Raw genomic sequence first — 13,815 nt, forward strand, 5'->3', positions numbered from 1 at the left:
TGTTTCCCCTTACCATGCTCTGTTTTTTTGTGTGTTTTGTTTTTTTGGTTTGTGTTTTTTGGTTTAATTTGTTTTTACTCCTATCACTTTGTTGCATATTATGATTTTCTTATTTGCTGTATTCCTTATTTTCTGCCTGTACCAATGGGATTGTAAATTTAATGAACACAAAACTTTAGTTGCTTTATTCATTTGTCTACCATATATTTTTGCTCAATCTTTACTGAATTAATGAAAGCATGAATGCTCCTCAGACTTCATCGTGTTCGTTCCTGATGGTCCATTACATAATGTTCCTGGTCATGTCTATTCACATCCAAACTTAAAAATGAACAAAGTGTAGACTCACATTATAGCTGTTACATTATTTAACTAATTGTCAGTTAGCCACCGCACACATGAATTCTATCAATTACATATCAAATTGAACTCAATAATTTCAAACATGTAGATATATGCTGACACAACAAAAATAAGATGTAATGATGTGCTTAAATTTATGGAGTTTATATGATATATGTAAACAACTTTAAAATGAATTTCAATTGAAACTATGGCCACAAAGGATTTAGATATAGTATGGTGAAGAAAAGCTGTGGGGACCCACTTACAAAGAAGGGTGACTCTGAATGCCTCTTACACTGGGACAAGAATTGAAGAGGGAGAGCATAATGATACAAGAATACACATATTGCTAGGCCAGATATATAAGAATAGTAATGTTCAGATACCAACCAATAATAATGGAGGCTGAACTGCTCAAGAACAACTATTCGGTTGGTATTTTTGCAGAGCTTCTTGAACATTAACACTTCCAAAAGCACAAATAAGATATATAGGAAAAAAATAGAGTTAATGCTCTTTGTACTAATTTAAATATTTCAATCTTAGTGATATCATACAACACTATATCATGAGATCTCTAGTTTGAGAACTGCATGGAAAATATTCTCCCCAATACTCAACTATTATTAATTTTATGTGTGTTTTTTTTAATGTGGCATTATTAACCATCTCCATAGTACACCAATAGAAGCTAAGAACTGTCATTTGCCAGCAAAATGTGATTTCACAGGGCTTATATTATATAACTATTATTACAGTAAATGGAAAGCAATTACATTATTCATAGCTAGAAAATAGTAAATAGATTTATAACAAACACTTCTTAAATTAACAGTATTATATATGCATGTATATATTCATGTATTTGCTATGTAATTATTTCTCTGATATTTAATCCAAAAAAAAATGCCTCTTGATGTCCAACAAGATAGTAAGCTTTTATAATTCAGTCTTCCCATTGAATATATAGTCTTTTTTTTTTTTTTTTTTTTTTAGTGAAGGTTTGCAAAGATTTGTAATCAGACTGATACTTTTTCACTAATTTAAGTTGATGTCAGAAGAGATCATAGGAGGCATGAGTCCAATTTTAAGTAGAAATCGGTGGACAGGATGGAATTTTGTTAGGCTATGTTCTTTTGAAGTACAAAAACTGTGAGGAAAATATTAAAATTAAAAATGAAAAAACTAATGAAACATTGGATGCCTGGAACACATGCTCTCAGGAATTATATGAAAACAAGAAAATATGTTTTCAAATACTAGGATTTGTTTTCACTCCTAATATTAAATGTAATAGCAATTTAAACAATCCCTTTTATATTTAAGTATATTCCATTGTTGAGAACAAAAATAAGAGAAATTCTCATATTTACGCCAACTGTTATTATAGTCTCTATAAATTTTGTGTTTTTTTTTTTTTAATTTCACAGAGGAATTTTTTCCCCCCCAAGTCAAGTTGTTGTCCTTTCAAACTTACTTGTGCAGGGTGCCGTTCAGCTTCAAGTTGTTGTCCTTTCAGTCTTAGTTGTGGAGGGCGCAGCTCAGCTCCAGGACCAGTAGCCGTTGCTAGTTGCACGGGACGCAGCCCACCATCCCATGGGGGACTCGAGGAGTTGAACCCACAACCTTGTGGTTGAGAGCCCACTAGCCCATGTGGAAATCCAACAGGCAACCTTTGGAGTTAACACGGAACTCCAACCGCCTGAGCCACCAGGCTGGCCTGTAATTTTTTTATTTTTTTTTGTGTGTGTGATTAAAATATGTCTGATTACCTTTAAAGATGTAATGTGATAGCAAAATAATAGGTGTGTATATTTCCTTTTCTAAGTAGGAAATCAAATGGAGTAATTTTTTTAGTTAAAATACGTAAATATTTATATGTACGAGATCGGACAATTAAGTTTGTGAACTCATCCTAGAAAAAGCGCTGTATACCTCACTGCTGAATATCATTACAGTCACCTTCAAAGTATTCCCCTTAGAAAGCTATGCACCAACTCCAGTGCCTAGTTCACCTTTCAAAGCAATTTTGGAAGTCTCTGGAATGACTATCAGAGCTGTTGTTGTATTACCCTTGATGCCCTGAATGTCATCAAAATGTCTTCCTTTCAATGTTTCCTTTATCTTCGAGTAAAGAAAAAGTCACTGGGGGCCAGAGCAGGTGAGTAGGGAGGGTGTTCCGATACAGTTATTTGTTTACTGGCTGAAAACTCCCTCACAGACAGTGCCTTGTGAACTGGTGGATTGTCGTGATGCAAAAGCCATGAATTATCAAAAAGTTCAGGTTGTCTAACTTTTCATGCAGCAATTTCAGCACTTCCAAATAGTAAACTTGGTTAACTATTTGTGCAGTTGATACAAATTCATAAGAATAATCCCTCTGATATCAAAAAAGGTTAGCAACATTGTTGCAAAGAGTTTGCGAACTTAATTGTACAGCCTTGTATGTCCATATATGTGTCTCTGTTCATATACTTAAATATATTCATTTTTCAATGCAATTAGCGTAATAAGCAAACTAATATATTTATGTTCCCATATATTTATAGGCATGAATATAAATGCCCATTAATTCATAGACATAAAGCATGTATCTTTTAGCAATATCTTTGAAACCCATACATTTTTCTAAAATATATAAACTTGTCTTATTTCTGAAATAGTCTGTTTACAAAATGCCATGAAAATCATCCATTTATATTAGTGTTCTATTAATGAAGTCCATTACTGTTTAATATTTTATTACATGTATGAAATATTTTGATTAAATTGGTAGACCTGCCTTTGTCTTTATTTTATTTCTTTCTGTGTTTATTTCTGTTTTTCTCCTTTTCTTCTGCTTCTTTATTTTAAAACCATCATGATTGGCATAAATCTTAAACTCTTTATAACTTTTTTGATGACTGTTCAGATTTAACATATATAACATAATTTGTTGGTTATTTATCATGATAATAGATGACAACTTCAGGGGACAAAAAAGAAAGAAAAAAACAACAACTAAGAATTAAACTTGCCACACATTTAATTGAAGCATTAAAAAGCATTGTATTTTTCCTCCATCACTTCATTATATCAGTTACAGGAACTTTTCTCACATAGTGTAATGTGACCATAAGAATTTAGGACTTTTCAAGGTATTGACTCAATTTGAAATATAAGAAGCAGTGTCCCTGTGGGTCTAATTTTCTTTTCCACCTTCCCCTTTCTTTGCCTGTGTGCCTCCCCTGGATTATGATATTTACAAGACACTTTGAAAAGCAGCAGAAGAATATCACAAACACAACACACATAAGGAGTTCCATACAAAGAATTTTTGTTTGTTTTCCGGGTATCATGGGAACCAACAAGTGTGGTCACATCAAAATGAATATACTAAAACCTCTAGTTTATCCTCCTGCATTGCAAAAGGACCAGCATTTTAAGGGCCACTGTTATTCTTAATTGAGATAAGCGCTAATTGTTGGAGATGAAGTCAAGAGATGGACAATTGAAAATTATGAGAAAACTTCAAATTCTTCTTTATTTCCACTTTAATCTCTTTTCATATATTTGTGAGAAAATCTTTAGGAACCATTAATATGAATGCTACTGCAGAGGTTTATGATTTGACATGAGTGTTGACTACAGGACTAACGAGTGCTACCATTCATATTGTGGTACTTTAATAAGGAGGAAGGCAATGGATATTGCTCTGATAAGATCATGTTTCCTTTCTCCCAATATATTAGTGTGCTAGAGCTGCAGTAAGAAGGTACAAAATACTGGGTGGCTTAACACAGAGATTTGTTTAATCACAATTTTTGAGGCTAGAAGTCCACGTTCAAGGTGTTGGCAGGGTTGGTTTCTTCTGAGGCCTCTCTGGTTGGCATGTAGATAGCCTTTTCCTCCCTGTGACATTGCCTATATTATTGGACATCGGTCATATTGGATTAGGGCCCACCCTAATGACCTCATTTTAAAGGAATCACCTGCTTAAAGGCTCCATCTCCAAATATTGTCACATTCTGAAAAAGTAGGGCTTGGAACTTCAACATATGAAATTTTGTGGGGAAGGAGGACAGTTCATTTCATGACACCCAGCATTGGTTTATTATCTTGTATACTGTATATGAACAATATTATTAGGTTGGTACAAAAGTAATTGCCGTTTAAAAGGTTTAAAAAAAGATTGCAAAATCCGCAATTACTTTTGCACCAGCCTAATAAATCATTCATTGAGTAAAGATGTTACAAAACATTAGAGTAAAACAAATTGAAGGAGTGCTTCACACTGAGCAACTTGCAAGAGTGGGATAAGTCAGATGGGTTCAGGAAGTCAGAAAGGAAGATATTTTGTTGAAATCTAGGAAGAGAAGTAGAAGGTAAAAGTCCACTGAGACTCTTTCTATTTACCAAAAAATATAAACTCTGTACAACTGCTAAAAGAGTCTAGGTAAAATTAAAATTAGTTCAGGTTTTCTACGAAATTATAACTGATTTGCATTTATTATGATATGGTAAATATGATAATAATTGATAAGAGTGAAAATTATATTCCACAAGTTATAGTTCAAGCTTTTTGAAAGGTTGAACAAAGATACTTCTTAGAGTAGATATGGAATTTAAGATTCAGCTCTTTGCAGAGGTCAAAAATACTGTAGGGAAGTCATACCTAGAAGCCATATCAAAGTGAAAAGCAGCAGATAACTAGTTAACATAATTGTTATAAAATCCCCTCTGTTAAGCTACTAGTCAAGATGGCAGAGTAGGTAAATTTTGTGTCCCCCTCACCACCTTCCTGGTGGTTACAAATAATATTTTATTATATAGATTTAATTTTAAGCTTAAATAAACAATGGCTAAGTCCTTTCTTATAAATGATATATACATTTTAGGATGTTCCAATCCAGACACTACTCATCCAAACTAAATATCATTGTTTCCCAGTATTTAACTTTTGAACATTTTTAAAATCTCACTCTTGTGCTGGTAATTTTGAATTTACATTTATTTTGTAATTATATGTTTTCCATTCCTTATTCATCACAGGTAACATTTGAGATCATTCTTCATAAGGTAAGTCACTTTAAAATTATCTAAAATTGGCTAAAATATCTTTTCTTTTTAGCAATGTTATTATAGCAATTGACATAGCAATATGCATATTCATGTATATATCCATATATGTATATATGAAAATATAATTTGTTTATTAGACATTTGTATTTCATTAATTGTGTGGACTTCTGTTTTTCTCTAATACTTTCATGTGGGCATATTACATATGTACATAAATATATAGATATGTAATATTTTTATTGGATATATTATGTATATGAAAATATATTAAAATGTTCTTATATGATAAGGATGTAAACCCTGTTGGCAATTTCTGGCAGTATTTTTCTCCAGATGGATATTGCCTTTTAAATGTTTTTTTTTGTTGTTTGTTTGTTTGTTTCTTTTTTGTTTTGTTTTTTATCCACATACACTTTCAATATTTATTTGCCTTCCATTTTATCAATATTTGTCTTTAACATTTCTATTTTTATGTCAGATAATAAAAAGCCTTCCTGCCCAAGATTAAAAGCATACATACATCATATTTATTTTCCTCCAGCATTCATATGCTTGAATGTAGTATGTTCATATATTTACTGTTTTTAGAATCCGCAGATATATTAAGATGTTTAAGATTTATTGCTTTGATATTTTTCTTTTCTACCTTTGGGGTTTTTTTGCCCCATTTTTCATTCTGCGTGTAATTTAATGATTGACTTTTAGCCATTCTCTTATCTTCCTCTTCTAATTAAATACTTTAATAGTAAAATTTTTAAATTTACCTAGGTGTGCAAGTATAATACATCTTATACTGTAGATTTATAATGTTTAGATACATTAAATATAAATACATAGATCTATTTCCTTCTTAGATGCTTCTTCCATTTTTTATTCAAAATGATGTTCTGCATATAAGAGGTTATTTAATCTCAAAGTTTTTTATTAGACAATTAATATGTATATCTATAGATATGCAGATTGACATATTATCATATAACAAATCATCTTTTTTATTTTTATCACTAACTCATACATAATTACAATTCACCATGAAGAAATTATCATAGATTTACTAATCTAAACATAATTAAAGTAATTATGAATGTTAACAGTATGTAATGAGAAACAATTTTGTTTTGTTTTTTTCCATTTGGTGACTAATGCTAATAATTCATTTATTTTTAATTTGTAAAGTGTTTCCCATTTGGCTGTGACACTTTTACTTACTAATTAAGAATTAAAGTAAGATGTGTGGGAAATTAATAAGTGCTTTTATGGTGCTGATGAATACACATTTGCTAAAGAATTAGTTAATATTGTTCTAGCCACAGTGTGGATACAACCAATCTGCACAATCCACAGATTGTCCTTAGGTAAGCACAGCCCTAATATTTGTTTTCATTGTTTCTTTAAAACACAGTGAATTGTGTTATCAAATTTACTTTGATTTAAAATTAAACACAATAGGTAGCGTACTTCAGCTATTAAAAGTGTGAGTGGTCATCAGAGTTCAGTTATTTATCCTAATGGTAATGTATTTATTATATGATTGGAGATTTATTATACTCCAGTATATTTTTTAATATAGCATTTTATGACTAATGTAGTAAGCACAAACATTAACTTATGTATATACATGCACAGCTTATAATTAACTGTACGTTTTTAGCATGAATGTAATTTCCTTCTAATTTTACATAAATTGGTTCTTCTAAATGAGAACTGCATACTACTTTATTTTACAATTAAGAGACATAAAATTTTTTCATGTTTAGAAAAACCTGAATAGATATAAGTAATTTAATTTTATAAGTAAATGTAAATCTAATAAACATTTGGGAAAAAACTACTATTTACACTGTATACATTTATCAATTGTCACAAATTATATTAAATTGCTATACTAATTCTATGAAGTTTTAAATCGGGCAAGACTATCTATATAAATAGATACAAAATAAATGTATTACATTTTATTTAATTGTCCTAATTTCCCAATCAAAAAACAAAACAAAACAAAACAAAACACGACAGTATGTCTGTATAAGATTTGGATTTGTTATGATGGTGATTATTATGTTTCAACAAACACTTACGCTTATTTATTAAGAAATAGGGCAACCATACTTTATTTAATCATTTTGTTTCTAATATTATTTTCATAACATTTACTTACTAAAAGCGGATCTTTTTCTTATAAGTTCAGAGGTATTAATATATGTATCTAAATTTTCTATCAGTTTACATATGTAAATAAATATGAGTATCTCTCTTTGAGTGCCTATATGTGTGGGGGTGGATTTGTTGTTTGCCAATGAGTATCTACTAAACTGTATCTGTGATGCTCCTTAGGAGACATAAAAATTAAGAGAGAAATTTTAGAAAGTTTTTTTTAGCTATAAATGCTTTGAAAATTCTAGAAGAAAGGAATAATTCATTGGCACATATGCTCAAAAGGGGAATTAGAATCATCTCAGTCTAATAGTTTCCTTGTTTAATTACTTTAACAATTGTTATACACAGTGACTCCACGATATGCTCCAAACAAGTTATTGAGGTAGTATAGTAAACACCATGATACATGACCTCTTCATTTGGAATTTGTTTTTACATCTAAGTTAAAAATATTTAAATAACTAAACTTTGAAAAACACATAAGAATAAACAGTTGCTATAAATATATTGAGGCTAAACTGGATATTCTTGTACAAATGTCATTGACCAAGAAAATGTGGCACACATGAGAGAATGTATAGGCCTAGAAATAAATTAAAACAGGCCCAGAATTATAGGATGATCCTCCTTCCTGGAGTTAATTTGTTGCCTTAGCATTATTATAAAGTCTCTGTAACTTTCAAAGGTGTGCTGGTTTGAAAGATAAGTTCTCGTTGTCATCACCATTTTTTTTTTTTTAAGAAAAAAAGTAACCCCAGAAGCCATTCTACTTACTGTTCTAGCTGTTTTTAGATATTTCTGAAATTGGGTTACATTTTGTATATTCATGTAGAAGATATTTCTCAATCCACGATTATAAATACTTTCTCCTTACTTGAAGGGTTAATATTGATGGATGATATGATAGGAGGGTACAGAAGAAAAAACAAGAGTTGGATAAAAATAATTAGTGCAAATGACCTCTAGACAAAAATTAATTTAGGAGAGAGAATAAAAGCAATAATTTTAGATACAATTTAAATTTACCTGAATAACTAGCCAAATTGAGGAGATAGTCTTACCTGATCAGGGGATTTTTAAATAATGCTTCTGGCATAACTACAAAGTATTCTGTATTTCACAATGAGTACTTTTAACATTATTAAGGAAAAGACAAAAATCCGGAGCATGCACCTTCATTCAGGGACTTAGTAAATATACAAGGTGTGATCAAATAATACAGTGAATGTTTAATTAAAAAATAAAATAATATTACAGTAAAAGACACATTGCCATTAATTCCGTTCAAGTACCCACCTCGCTTTGAACACATTTATCCCATTGTTCTTGCCACTCATATATTAGAAATGTGCTTGATAAAAAAAATAAAAAAAAAATTGTAAGTAGTTAAAAGGGATTAAAATTGAGAGAGGAAATAGAAGAGATTTGCACTTTATATATGACATTCTGAAAGGAAGGAGTTAAGAATAATAGGTGCAAAAATTGCCTTCACACCAAAGAAAGACCCTTCCTTCTGTGAAATAGAGAAAAGGAGATATAAATATGCATGGTTATATAAATTGTGTAATTGCAATACAGCAAATTTTAGGAGATTACACAGGTAATGTCCTCCATTTTGTCTAGAAAATGAGAAAGCTTAATTCTGTTTTTATAAAAGCAATGTAAGTTTAACAGGATACTGGTCAAAAATAAGAATAGTTGCTCAAGGGTATAAAAAGAAATTGGTAATTAGGAACAAGTAAAAGAATTAATGGGAAAATTGAAAGAACATTTTATGTGGATCTTGGGTTATTATGGTAAATGTTGGCATTTATTGGAACTGGTCACTTAAAGTTGTTTATTTTCCTAAGACATAAATTATTTATTTCTTTGATTAATGAATAGAACCTCATGTCCATTATGCAATATGGGAACATTTACATGTCCATTTATGCTACATTGGTAACAGTTACAAAGTTATTAAAAGACTAACATTTTAAAATTAGTTTTCTCTTCTTGTTGTTCTTTAGTGATCCTGTATAGCACTTTATAGACCATTAATATATAAAGTCTATGCATAAAAATTTGAGGAAAAAATTTATTTTAAAAATAATTTGCTCTTAGAATTTAATACATTAGGTCCAATTTAAACTCCATCTTCCTTGAAACACAGCTTCTTGATACAAAAATAATTTTCTTTCCCTGCTGTCATTTTGTACCAGGAGGGATGTTGCATTAATTTAAGAGCAAATCCTTTTGTTCTGTCCATTTCAAGCTCCAAATCCAAAATCTCAACCTGTGGATTACAACAATTTTTCTCTCCCCGAGAATGTGTTTTCTTATAACACAGAAAAGGAAATGAAAAGGAAATTCAAAATCTCCAGCTGTTTAAAACTGGAAAAAAAGAAAAAACTATTTGCTGCAGCTTAAAATGTATGTGTTGGCCTTGAGTGAAGATTAGGGCAATTAATTTTGGTTGTTTCCCTTACCTGAAAAATCAATCAGACAGTGATGATATCATCAGGTACATCAAAGGTTTTAAAGAAAACAGAGTAAACAAGACTTAATTATTGCATTCACCACATAGGGGGTGCACTCTAGGAACCTAAACTGTAAGGCAGATTAATTTTCTTCCCTTTATTTTTTTTCCCCTGTTGCGATTGCTATAGCAACAAAACTAAATTGCATGTGAGGCCAAACTTCTAAGGCGAACAGCTGCTACACAACTCCCAGATTTTAGTATGAAAGAAAGAATAGCCATCCAAAGTGTTGGTTAATTCTACAAAGGTCCAGTTTAATGTGTATTGAATAGATTGTTCATTATTTTAGAGAGAATCTTGGAAATAGCATCATTGTTTATATGCATCATGCAAATCATTGCTAGAGCTAGTCTTTCTTCTATATAAAAGAGTACAATAAAATCTTCTCTACAAAGTTAATTAGATTTAGTAGATAGGATTATTTGTGTAAATGATTCTCCTTTTATAAAAAGCTTACTCTAGCAAAGATAGAGCAATTGAAATTATACTTTTATTGTATAGTGCCTTTTGCTTTTTAACATTTTCTATGTATGCGATATATAAAAGGCAAGAATGTGATATAATTCACTTATTTTATAGGGCCATTAGCCAATGTGATAAAATTCATTTTATGTGATGTAGATTTGCACATAAAAATAATGCTATTATTAGCATATTTGTGGAAATGAAAATTAATAGTATTGCCATTTTTAATCTAACAATATTTCATTTCTCTTATTAATAAAAGTTTTGAAAATATGGCAAATATATGATTTTTATGTAAATATGTTTTTTTAAAGGAAATTAAATTTTTCTAAATAATAAGCAGATATTTTGTGGGTATGTATGGCTGTGGGTCAAAACTTATGGGCTATTGCAATCAAATGTATTTGACTAATATAGTTGCTATCCTAATGAAAGTTCTGTTTATTGAAAATAAATGGCTGTGTGTTGAAAAGGTAAAGCAGTGTAAATTAACAAGGATTTTGCATCTGGTATTTCATCAGCTAATTTATCAAATGTTTACATGATTGCCTGTGATTTATTATAGACAGGCTGATATATCCAGGATGCCTTTTATTTATGTATTTACTTCATCCATCCTAGAGACCTCAGATTTTCTTTTTTTGAAATAACACCTACATTTTATAGGAATTTTATGTATATATATATATATATATATATATATATATATATATATATATATATATATATATATATATATATATATATATATATATATATATATATATATATATATATAGAAAGAAATTCATCCCACCTCAGATCTAAAAGAGTCCCTCGTTAGTCTTTGGTAATAAATATGAATGCATAACCCTGCCATCCAGTCAGTCCACGGTTTTCCCTGGAACACAGTGATTGTTTAGGTAAGGATATCTGTCTTAATTTGGTCCCATCACAGTGAATTCCAGTTCTCACTTTTCCTTTCTCTCTCTCTCTCTCTCTCTCTCTCTCTCTCTCTCTCTCCCCCCCACACTCTCCTCCCCTTCCTCCCACCCTTTTCCCTCTCTCTCCCTTTATCCCTTTCCATCTCGTTCCTTTCCTCCTTTCCCTCCTTCCTTCTTTCACTCTCTCTTCTTCTCTCCCACTCTCTCCTCATGGATGAAGAAGGAGTAATGCTACTTTGTTGGTTAATACCTTGAGATAAGTAAGGACTAATTATTGGATAAACCTAACATTGACAAAGTGCAGAAAGAAATAACCTGGGAGGTGAAAGCATTAAACCACTCAGAATAATCCAAAAGCCTGTAAGTTTTTAAATTTTCTGGTCAAAGCCCTTACTTCTGAATGTTTTACTGTAGTAATATGTGCCATTAAATGCCCTACCTGTTTAATGAAGTTTGAGTTAGGTTTTATGTTACCTAAAAACACATAATTCTCAGTAATGTACCACCATTCTTGACTATGGAATGATGAAGTTAATTCCTTGGTTTGAAATTAAAATAATAATAATAATAATCTAGACCGTTTTTATTCCATATGCCATGATGATATGTTACATGCAAAACAAGAAGAAAAAAGGGGGGGGCATACAGAATTGAACACAATATATTTATTACCAAATTGCTCACTTTTAAGAGTGTTTTTTACATCATAACAAGGTTATATTACTTTATTGAAAGAAAACTGTAGGCCCAAAAACATTTACTAATTGAAAATTGGTATGGACACTCAGCAGTTCTGTTATTGGCAAAGATCTTAGCATATCTTAGCAAATTTAAACATATGTATACTATGTACTATTAGCAAAGGGATCAACATTGGAAAGGCTTTGAGGTTAATAAAGAGAGAGCAAGAACTTCTCTCAATCAGAAAAAAATGAGAGAGGGAAATTAAAGGGAGAGCCAGTATGTAGTAACCAAGAGAGTTGCAAATGAGACCTGAAAAACAGTCATGAGCCAGATCATATAAAGGCTCCTAGCTTCCATAATTGATTCACGTTTCATTATAAATCCAGTACAAATTTATTGAAAGACTTTAAACTCTAGAAGGCTAATGTCCAAGGAAAACATTAAAACATTCATCATTCTGTTGGTTAAAAAAATAGATTTAAAGAGACAGAGAGATGAAGCAAAAAACAAAAAAACAAAAATACCTAAAACCTGTTAGAAGGTGCTACCGTGTTTCCCTGAAAATAAGACCTAGCCAGACAATCAACTCTAATGTGTCTTTTGTAGCAAAAATTAATGTAAGACCTGGTATTATATTATATTATAATAATTATATAAGACCTGGTTTTATATTATAGTAAAATAAGACAGGGTCTTATGTTAATTTTTGCTCCAAAAGACCCATTAGATTGATTATCTGGCTAGGCCTTGTTTTTGGGGAAACACAGTAGGTAAGAGCTGTAGGTCATTCAAACTAAAATAAGCAATGGTGATGGCAGAGTATTAAGTCTGTGTGTGTGTGTGTGTGTGTGTGTGTGTGTGTGTGTGTGTGTGTTAGTGTGTGTTAGCGAGAGAGAGACAGAGAGAGATGAGAATGAAGGAGATCTGATGTTTGATTCAATGTTAGATGAGAGAGATAGGTGCCAAGATGGATTTACTGTTTCTGCAGTGTAAAATTGGGTGGTTGGTACTTCTCTTTTTTGAACTGGAGAAGAATGGAGCAAGTTCCTAAATAAAGAATACAGACTGAAAGCTGGGATTTCATATGTTTTATTTGAATAAATACGGAACATCCCAGCCTCATGACCTCCAGAGATGTCAGACAATTGACTATCCAGGTATGGAACTCAAAAAAGAGACGCTAGCTGAAATATGGATCTGGAAATTGACAGCCTCTGGGTTACTTATGTAATAAAATTATACAATCACTCTGCATTATAATTAACGGTATTATTTTACTTTTTTAAATTAACATACAGTAAAAGTGACTTTATTTTAAGGTACAGTTTTATGACGTTTTACATATTTATGTAAATACTATCAATTGTAGAGATACAGCACTATGTCATCACCCTAAAGGCTCCCTCTTGTTATTTCTCTGTAGTCACACACATGGGCCCCTCCTCAACCTTGTAGGGCACTGATCTGTTATCTGTCATTATGCTTTTTTTCTTTTTTGAGAAAGTCATATAGACAGAATCATACAATGAGTAACCTTTTGAGACTTACTTCTTTTATTTAACCTTTAAGATCCCTCCAAGTTGTGTATATGAATACAACCTGCTACTGGCAAGCCAAGGGATTTGGTGCATCTAAACATAAGTATTCCTCTTTCATAGTCA

This window comes from Rhinolophus sinicus, linkage group LG04 (genome assembly GCF_036562045.2).
Source record: "Rhinolophus sinicus isolate RSC01 linkage group LG04, ASM3656204v1, whole genome shotgun sequence".
NCBI classification, from domain to species: domain Eukaryota; kingdom Metazoa; phylum Chordata; class Mammalia; order Chiroptera; family Rhinolophidae; genus Rhinolophus; species Rhinolophus sinicus.